A 9080-nucleotide genomic window follows, 5' to 3' on the forward strand; every position below is an offset into this window, starting at 1 on the left:
TACAGCGGGAGCTGCGGGCTCCGGCCCATGGCGGCTAGCTACGGCATGTCGCGCGTCGTGGGTGGCACGGGTGCCCAGCCAGGGGCCTGGCCCTGGATCGTCAGCATCCAGAGCCCCTGGGGCCACGTGTGCGGAGGGTCCCTCATCAGCCCGCAGTGGGTCCTGACAGCAGCCCACTGCTTCAACGCGGCCAGGTAAGGAGGGCCAGGGAAGGGGGCTATCCCCACAGCACCGGCAGGCGCCCCCTCCGCAGCCCCACGAGCTCCTGCCATCCCGCTGCCTTGCAGTATGCCCGGTGCCGGGGCACTGGCGAGCCCAGCTGAGAGACTGCTCCGCAGAAGGCTGGGCTCGTGCCACCGCTTCCTAGCAGCCTCCAGCTCCACGTTCCTGGTGCCCAAGGCATGCTAGGGCAGTGGCACCCTCCGCAGCGCCGCTTTCCTCCCTGCCTTGGGAAGCAGAAGGCAGGGAACCGCGGGGCTGCTGCAGCACGTGGCTCCGCTCCCTCTGAGGCCTCTCTGCATCTGCCTTCCAGGTACCTCACCATGTGGCGTGTGGTGATCGGGGCCACCCACTTGGCTCAGCTGGGCCCTGAGACCCAAGTGCGCAGTATTTATCGCCTGATACTTCACGAACACTACAACAACGTCACGGAAAGGAACGACATCGCCTTGCTGGAACTGGACCAGCCTGCCCAGTGCGGCTACTACGTACAGCTGGCCTGCGTGCCCGACGCCTCGCTCAGAGTGTCAGAGCTGACGAGCTGCTACGTCAGCGGTTGGGGTGCCACCATGGCAAGATGTGAGTTCCCAAAGAATATTTGTGTGCCGAGGGTAAGCTCGGCACGCTGGGGAGGCGGGCCGGGCTTCTTGGCAGCGGCGGCGGCGAAAGCCAGAGTCGGGCTGCGGGGACGTACGGCCACGGAGAGATGGGCCCGAGCCATTAGCCAAAGCGAGATGGAAGGGCAAGCCCGGCACAAGGCCTCTGCAGGGGCAAAGGCGAGCCCTAGGGAAGGGCTTGGCCCACACAGGGGAGGAGAAGTGGGAACAGAAAGGCTGCTCCTGAGAACTCCTTTCTGTGCTCACAGCTGCAGGATCGACTGCTGTCCTGCAGGAGGCCCAGGTCCACCTCATCGATGTCAAGCTCTGCAACAGCAGCCGCTGGTACAGAGGGGCCGTCCACCCCCACAACCTGTGTGCCGGCTATCCGCGGGGCGGCATCGACACCTGCCAGGTAGGAGCGTGCTCCGCGCCAGCCCCCAGCAGCACAGGCAGCCCTGTCGCCAGCGCCCAAACGTCCCCCGGCGCGTGCTGCGCCTGCCGAGTCGCCCTCCTGCCGCTGGGTCCCCACCGCTCTCGGGGCTTGCCTCCCCTTCCCCGTCTGCAGGCCCTTGCCCAGCACCCCTCTTGTCCCACAGCCCCGGCACTCTGCCCAGAAAGGCCACCCAGTGCTCTTGCCCCAGCCCACAGGTCCGCATCCCAGTCCTGCAACGTCCCCCTTCCACACCTCCAGGAGCAGCGGGCAGAGAGGAGAGAGCGCCCTACCTTGCAGGCCCACCACCCCCTCCCAGACAAGGTCCTGCAGGCTCCAGCACCTGAACAGAGCCTTTCTGGGCACTGGGTACAGCTCTGGCCGGTGCCAGGAGAGAGAAGGAGCCGGCCACAGTGCTGACAGGGGCCACCCAACACCACCAGAACCCTCTGACTCTCCTCCGCTCCGCTGCAGGGTGACAGCGGTGGTCCTCTGGTCTGTCAAGACAAGCACGCCGACTACTTCTGGCTCGTGGGGGTGACCAGCTGGGGGATAGGCTGCGCGAGAGCCAGGCGGCCCGGAGTCTACACCTCCACGCAGCACTTTTACGACTGGATCCTGGTACAGATGGGACTGCACCCAGCAGTCCGGGCTGCTCCAACGGCGCGGGCATGGAGTCATTTTCTCACCGCCTCCACCCCCGTGCAGAGGCCAAGGCCGATCCCCACACAGTCGGGCACGTTTAGCTCCTGCCCATTCCCACTCCAGAAGCTGGTGGAGTTCTTTACTCGGCTGCAGGAGCTCCTGCAGGTGCTAAGGGGGAAAAAGGCTTGAGCAGCAAGAGGAAGAGGATCCAGTGCAGGCTGCAGAGTAGCACCACCGTTTCCTCCTGGGGCAATGCCCGCTGAGATCCAAAGGCAGCCTCAGTGCCACTGGCCTGCTCTCTCCTGCCCACGCTCCTCTCAGGGCACACACAACTGCTGCTCTTGACTTAGGTCTTGAAATAAAGTTGACCATTTTCACAGCTAACCAGGCTTCAGTCCAGTCTCCTGGGCAAGGCAAGAACTTCCATGCCCAGCACCTGCAGAACGAGGCTGCAGGCAGACAAGCGGGTCACACGGGCAAAGAGTCACTGCAAAAGCTGCAACCGTGCCCGGTCCGAGACAAGGGTGCTCAGAGCCACCGTGGGGTGGAGAAGACTGGCTAGATGGAGGCTAGCAAGCGGAGAGGAGGAAATGATGTGACACGCAGCCAGCGTTGGGGGTATGCCTTAAGGCAGGCAAGCGGAAGATTAGGGCCTGCCGGGAGCCTTCGCTTACTGAACGCACCGTGGGAAACGCCTGAGCATGCCAAGAGATATTGCTGCCTGTAGCAAAGCGAGTGCGAAGCTGACGGGAGTCAGAGTGCCATGAGGAAGAGCCGGATTTCACAGGTAGTTAAGGGGGATTGGTGTGGGTGGGAGGTGGCCACACTTGACAGAGAACTGAAGGAAGAGCTGGGGTGGTTTTGGGGAGAGCAGTCTGGCAGGGACAGCAGTACCCAGGAAAAAACTGCATCGGTGATGCCGTGGAAGTCCAAGGTGACCCAGCTAACAGCGCCTGAAACAGCAAACCTGTGGACGGCTGTGGCAAACCTGGGAGCAAGGGGGAAAAAATACCCGCGGGGAGGTCCCTTGCTTGGGATTAGACAGAGGCGGAGAAAGGGGGGAGTCAAGGCATTTGAGGGGCATGTATAGGCATGGAAAAAGGAGGGGAGGGGGGGATGAAGGAGCCAGCCACACAGAGGCAAAGTGCTGGTTGGTGTGCTTGTTTGACTGAGCCCTGCAGGTGATCACCGCAGTGCGTCCTACCTCCTCTTGGAGAGCGATTCCCACTCCTTTGTGTGCGGCCCCGCTCTGCACCCGCGGCGCGGGTGGGTCCAGAGGGCTGGCGGCCAGCAAGGGCAGGAGGGAACACAGTCCACGGCGACCCAGCGGTGGGCAAGAGCGAGTGTCTCGGGCCAGTAGAGAACACAGAACGGGGAGGGAGGGAGGCAGGTACAAGGAGTCAATTGTACGTTCTCAGCTAGTTCTCTTGTCTTATGTGATGAAACCATCGAAACAAAGGAATGTTGCTGGGAAGACTCTCCCATCCTCCCCATCCTAATTTGTATATCAGAGATTTTGATCAGTAAAATAACCAATGATTAGGTTAGGATAGGACTATTAAGAAAGTTATAGAATAGGGCGGACCAATCATTGTCACTGTCAAAATTAATAGCGGGCAGAACATGCATGCTTATGTTAAAATCTGTTAAAGATCATGACTTTGCAGAAAAAAGGGATAAGATGTTGAATTTTTGATGTAACTTTGAAGCCCGTCGGGTGGAGCTATCCCCCCCGTGCTTCCCAGCGCTGCAATAAAGATGTGCCGGCTTCTCTGCAAGCGTGTAGATAAGTTTGTCGTGATTGCGACCCTCCGTCCACACTTGGGGCCGTGTCACCCCTCTTCTGCTCCGGGTGCCTCCCTGTGCCTGTGCCCTCCCATCTTCCATCGCTGGCGTCACTCTTTTGCTTCCCTGTACCTTTCTTCTTCTGTCTCTTCTTGTCCCCTGCTCCCTGTTCGTCCCTCTCTGCTTTCCAAGCCCCTCTCTTCTTCTGCTATTCTACCTGCCCCTTTGGTTTTGCTTGCTCTCCCTCTGTCCTGCTCCCTGCCCCTCTTTTTTCCTTCCTCTGTCTCTGTCCTGCAGCGCATGGCTGGGTTTTCGTTCCCTGCCTCTTTGTCCCAATCTGCATGCCTCCTTGATGTTCCCAATCTCTCTGGCTTCTTGCCTGCGCTGCTTTTTCTCTCTCTGCCTCTATGTCCCACTCCCTGCCCCTGTCCTGCTCTCTCTCCTTCATCGAATCCTAGAATGTGTTAGGTTGGAAGGGACCTCTAAAGGCCATCTAGTCCAAACCCCCTACAACAAGCAGGGACATCTCTAACTAGGTCAGGTTGCTCAGAGCCCCATCAGGCCTGACCTTGAATGGTGGGGAATTCATGGCTTATTAACTTCCTCTGGAAGGCAGGCACATGTATTCGGAGCTATCACACACTAACTGTATGCTTTTGGGGTTACTTTAATAATGGTACCTACTGTGAGGAAATGACACCGGGAGAAACTTTCTCCCAACCCCTAACCCAGCTCTTTGGGTCTACTCCACCAGTTTTCGAAGGATTCAGAGCTTTCCTAAGTGCTAATGATATCATACAGTGGCTGGTGTTGCTGATAATCCTGTTTTATTCAGTATTCAGAGATCAGGGGAGATTGGCTTGGATAACCACCCTGACTAGGAATGCTGCTCCAGAACCTGACCCTGCCTCACAGCTCACATCAGAAATGAACCACCCGGATTGGGTGAAGGAGATACGTGAGATGGGCCAGATGCTGAAGGAGTGCATTCTCTCAGCTGCTGGGAAACCCTCCTCCTGCCTTGAAGAGGGAGAGTCTAATGGTGCAGCAGTAGAACCCACAGACGTTACAACCATCCAGGTTCCAGCTGAAACGCAAGGGCAGTCAGAGCCAGCAGCAGTCGCCCCTGTGGAAACGAGGAAATCTAAGATGAAATCAGAGCGCTCAGTTAAGAAAGGAGGGCCCTCAGAACCTGCAGGCGAGCCAGTGGTTGAGATAATCACCGAGTCCCTGACGTACGACAGTCTCCGTAATCTGCACAAAGAAATCGTACGGCGGGGGCGTGAGGCTTTTACAACCTGGTTACTTCGGGTCTGGGATCTTATGGGTACGGCTGTGCAACTGGATGGCAGTGAGGCAAGGAATTTGGGACCCTTGACTCAGGACTCAGGTGTCAATCTGGTATTTGTAAGGGAGCCAGGGACCCTTTCCCTCTGGGAGCGGCTTTTAATGAGTGTGAGAGAGAGGTTTGTCCACAGAGAGAGAATGCAGGAGCAGCATCACAGAATGCGCTGGAAGACCCTTGAGGAAGGGATCCAGCAGCTGAGAGAAGTGGCAGTATTGGAGGTACTCTTTGGGAGGGATGGACAGCATGGTAATGACCCTGACAAAGTCAAGTGCACAGGGCAAATGTTGTGGAATCTGGCAAATCTAGGGCCATCTGAATACTCCACCTTCATTGCAATGATTAATGCAGATAACGACCGAGAGACAGTGGGTTCTGTCACGAGCAAGCTTAGAAATTTTGAAAGCATGATCAATGGCCCAATGCAGGCTAACGTTTCTGCTGTGATTAAGAGCCTACAAGAGGAGATGAGGGAAATAAAGGAGGAGGTGAGGAGGAGCAGTTCCCATTTGGCACCGGTACAAGTCACAGGCCCCAAAGTCGGAGCCCAACGTCCCCCAGCTAGAGGGAGAGGGTACACCCCGCGAGCTGAGCTATGGTACTTCCTGCGCGACCATGGGGAAGACATGGGAAGGTGGGATGGGAAACCCACTTCTGTTCTGGCAGCACGGGTGCGTCAGCTCAAGGAGGGAAACACTAACCGGGGGAGTAACACTAAAGTGAAGGTAGCCTCAACCTCCCAGGACCGAGCTGCCAGATATTACAGAAGGGAGGATGATCTGACAGATCCCCTTGAAGGAACCTCTAGTATGTATGTCCAGGAAGGAAATGGTAACCAGTGCTAGAGGGGCCCTGCCTCTAGCCAGGGAGAGGCATGGGAAAACCGGATATTTTGGACGGTGTGGATCCGATGGCCTGGCACGTCAGAGCCACAAAAATACAAAGCGTTAGTTGATACTGGTGCGCAGTGTACCCTAACGCCATCGGGACATGTGGGGGCAGAACCTGTTTCCATTGCCGGGGTAACGGGGGGATCGCAGCAATTGACTCTGTTGGAAGCCGAGGTGAGCCTTACTGGGAAGGAGTGGCAGAAACATCCGATTTTGACTGGCCCAGAGGCCCCGTGTATTCTGGGCATAGACTTCCTCCGGAACGGCTATTACAAGGACCCAAAAGGTCTCAGGTGGGCATTTGGGATAGCTGCTGTGGAGGCAGAGAGCATTAGGCAATTGAACACCTTGCCCGGACTATCAGAAAACCCATCTGCAGTAGGACTCTTGAAGGTGGAAGAGCAACAAGTGCCAATTGCCACCTCGACAGTGCACCGCCGGCAGTATCGGACGAATCGAGATGCCGTGATCCCCATCCACAAAATGATCCACGAGCTGGAGAGTCAAGGGGTGGTCAGCAAGACCCACTCACCCTTCAACAGCCCCATTTGGCCTGTGCGCAAGTCTGACGGAGAATGGAGATTGACTGTGGACTATCGTGGCTTGAATGAAGTGACTCCACCGTTGAGCGCTGCCGTGCCGGACATGCTGGAACTCCAGTACGAGCTGGAGTCCAAGGCAGCAAAGTGGTATGCCACTCTTGACATTGCCAATGCTTTTTTCTCCATTCCTCTGGCAGCAGAATGCAGGCCTTGGTTTGCCTTCACCTGGAGGGGCGTACAGTACACCTGGAACCGACTGCCCCAGGGGTGGAAGCACAGTCCCACCATCTGCCATGGACTGATCCAGGCTGCACTGGAAAAGGGTGAAGCTCCGGAACATCTGCAGTACATCGATGACATCATTGTGTGGGGGAACACGGCAAAGGAAGTATTTGGGAAAGGAGAGAAGATCATCCAGATTCTCCTGGAAGCTGGTTTTGCCATCAAGAAGAGCAAAGTCAAGGGACCTGCCCGAGAGATCCAGTTCCTGGGGGTAAAGTGGGAAGACGGACGGCGTCAGATCCCCACCGAGGTCATCAAGAAGATCACTGCAATGTCTCCACCAACCAGCAAGAAGGAAACACAGGCTTTCCTAGGCGCCATAGGTTTTTGGAGAATGCACATTCCTGAGTACAGCCAGATTGTGAGCCCTCTGTACCTGGTTACCCGCAAGAAGAACGATTTCCACTGGGGCCCTGAACAGCAACAAGCTTTTGCCCAAATCAAGCGGGAGATCGCTCATGCGCTAGCCCTTGGCCCAGTCAGGACGGGACCAGAGGTGAGGAACGTGCTCTACTCTGCGGCCGGGAACAATGGTTTGTCCTGGAGCCTTTGGCAGAAGGTGCCTGGAGAGACTCGTGGCCGACCACTGGGATTCTGGAGTCGAAGTTATAGAGGGTCTGAGGCCAATTACACTCCCACAGAGAAGGAAATCCTAGCAGCCTATGAAGGAGTCCAAGCTGCCTCGGAAGTGATTGGCACCGAAGCACGACTCCTCCTGGCACCCCGACTACCGGTGTTGGGGTGGATGTTTAAAGGAAAGGTTCCCTCCACCCACCACGCCACCGACGCCACATGGAGCAAATAGATTGCCCTCATCACACAACGCGCCCGTATTGGAAACCCAAATCGCCCTGGGATTTTGGAGATAATTACGAACTGGCCGGAAGGTGAAGACTTTGGCCTCACTGACGAAGAGGAGCAGGAACAAGTGACGCGGGCTGAAGAAGCTCCACCGTACAACCAACTACCAGCAGAGGAAACACGATATGCTCTTTTCACTGACGGTTCCTGTCGCATTGTAGGGATGAACCGGAAGTGGAAAGCAGCCGTATGGAGCCCCACACGACAGGTCGCACAAGCTACTGAAGGAGAAGGTGGTTCAAGTCAACTTGCTGAACTCAAAGCCGTTCAACTGGCCCTGGACATTGCTGAAAGAGAGAAGTGGCCAAAGCTCTACCTTTATACTGATTCGTGGATGGTAGCCAACGCTCTGTGGGGCTGGCTGGAAAGGTGGAAAAAGGCCAACTGGCAGCGTAGGGGAAAACCAATCTGGGCTGCTGATGAGTGGAAAGATATTGCCACTCAAGTAAAGAAGCTACCTGTGAGGGTCCGTCATGTAGATGCTCATGTCCCCAGGAGTCGGGCTAATGAAGAACATCGTAACAATGAACAGGTGGATCAGGCTGCAAAAATAGAGGTGTCTCAGATAGACTTAGATTGGCAACATAAAGGAGAGTTGTTCTTAGCTCGATGGGCCCATGATGCCTCAGGCCATCAAGGCAGAGAGGCCACTTATAAATGGGCACGGGACCGAGGGGTGGATCTAACCATGAACAGTATCTCCCAGGTTATCCAAGACTGTGAGACTGCGCTGCGATCAAGCAGGCCAAGCGGGTGAAGCCTCTGTGGTACGGTGGACGATGGTCGAAGTACAGGTATGGGGAAGCCTGGCAAATTGACTACATCACTCTTCCCCAAACCCGCCAAGGCAAGCGCTACGTGCTGACCATGGTGGAAGCAACCACTGGGTGGCTGGAGACCTACCCTGTGCCTCATGATACTGCCCGGAACACCATCTTGGGCCTGGAAAAGCAAGTTCTTTGGAGACATGGCACCCCTGAGAGAATCGAGTCAGACAACGGGACACATTTCAAGAACAGACTCATAAGCACTTGGGCCAGAGAACATGGAATCGAATGGATATATCATATCCCTTATCATGCACCAGCTGCCGGGAAAGTTGAACGGTGCAATGGGCTACTTAAGACTACCCTAAAAGCACTTGGAGGGGGGACTTTCAAAAATTGGGAACTGAACTTAGCAAAGGCCACCTGGATGGTCAATACCCGAGGGTCCATCAATCGAGCTGGTCCCACCCAGTCTGGACCCTTGCACACAGTGGACGGAGATAAAGTCCCTGTGGTACATACGAGAGGTATGTTAGGAAAGACTGTTTGGATTAATCCCACATCAGGCAAAGGCACACCCCTCCGCGGGGTTGCTTTGCTCAAGGACCTGGTTACACTTGGTGGGTAATGCAGAAAAATGGGGAAACTCGTTGTGTACCACAAGGAGACCTAATTTTAAGTGAGAACTCTGTGTAAGGTTTCATTGTGTATATAT

This window comes from Leptosomus discolor, unplaced genomic scaffold (genome assembly GCF_034619465.1).
Source record: "Leptosomus discolor isolate bLepDis1 unplaced genomic scaffold, bLepDis1.hap2 HAP2_SCAFFOLD_27, whole genome shotgun sequence".
NCBI lineage: Eukaryota > Metazoa > Chordata > Aves > Leptosomiformes > Leptosomidae > Leptosomus > Leptosomus discolor.